This window comes from Egretta garzetta, unplaced genomic scaffold (assembly GCF_000687185.1).
Source record: "Egretta garzetta isolate BGI_Z169 unplaced genomic scaffold, ASM68718v1 scaffold957, whole genome shotgun sequence".
NCBI lineage: Eukaryota > Metazoa > Chordata > Aves > Pelecaniformes > Ardeidae > Egretta > Egretta garzetta.
The window spans coordinates 18,975-19,473 of record NW_009260360.1 but is presented as its reverse complement, the minus strand read 5'-3'; the positions used below and the strand labels follow the sequence as shown (position 1 = coordinate 19,473).

The following is a 499-nucleotide window of genomic DNA, read 5'->3' as shown; positions in this document are numbered from 1 at the left end:
GGTCCCCGTCCCCCTCCCTGGTGGGGGTGGGTGCCCGCACTGCCTGGCGCAGACGGGGCCCCATCCTGCTCTCAGGTCCCTGACTCGCTCCCAGTCCCTGTCCCCCTCCTGTGCTGGCCTCGTCGCCGTCCCCCAGCAGCCTGAGCCCAACTGGACACAGGGGTCTCTGGGCAGTGCCCTGTGCCCCCTAAAGCCTTGGCCTTCGCTGCTGGGGGTGGCAGGGCTCTGCCGGCCTGGGGTCCCCCATCTCCCCGCTGCTGCTCGGCCTTCAGGTCCACGGGGTTTGTGCTCTGGCTGCAGCCGACGGACTCAAAAGCCAGAGGGATCCAGCACATCCACGGTATGGGATGGGGGGGCTGGAGCAGATTCCTGATCGCTGGTACCCCTTGCTGCCCCCTTCCTCCACACCGGGTCCCTCTGGGGTCTGCATATCCCAAACTCGGGGGACCTTGTCCCCCCAGGCTAGGGGCGCTGCCACTGTCGGCTCCTGAGGCACCGA

The 499-nt window shown here is 68.7% G+C and overlaps 1 protein-coding gene across 1 annotated transcript in view; it reads right to left on the bottom strand.

Moving 5' to 3' along the window:
* Positions 1–499, bottom strand: part of LOC104130000 (dedicator of cytokinesis protein 2-like) — an 11,812-nt gene that overhangs the window by 10,373 nt on the left and 940 nt on the right. The window lies entirely within an intron of this gene.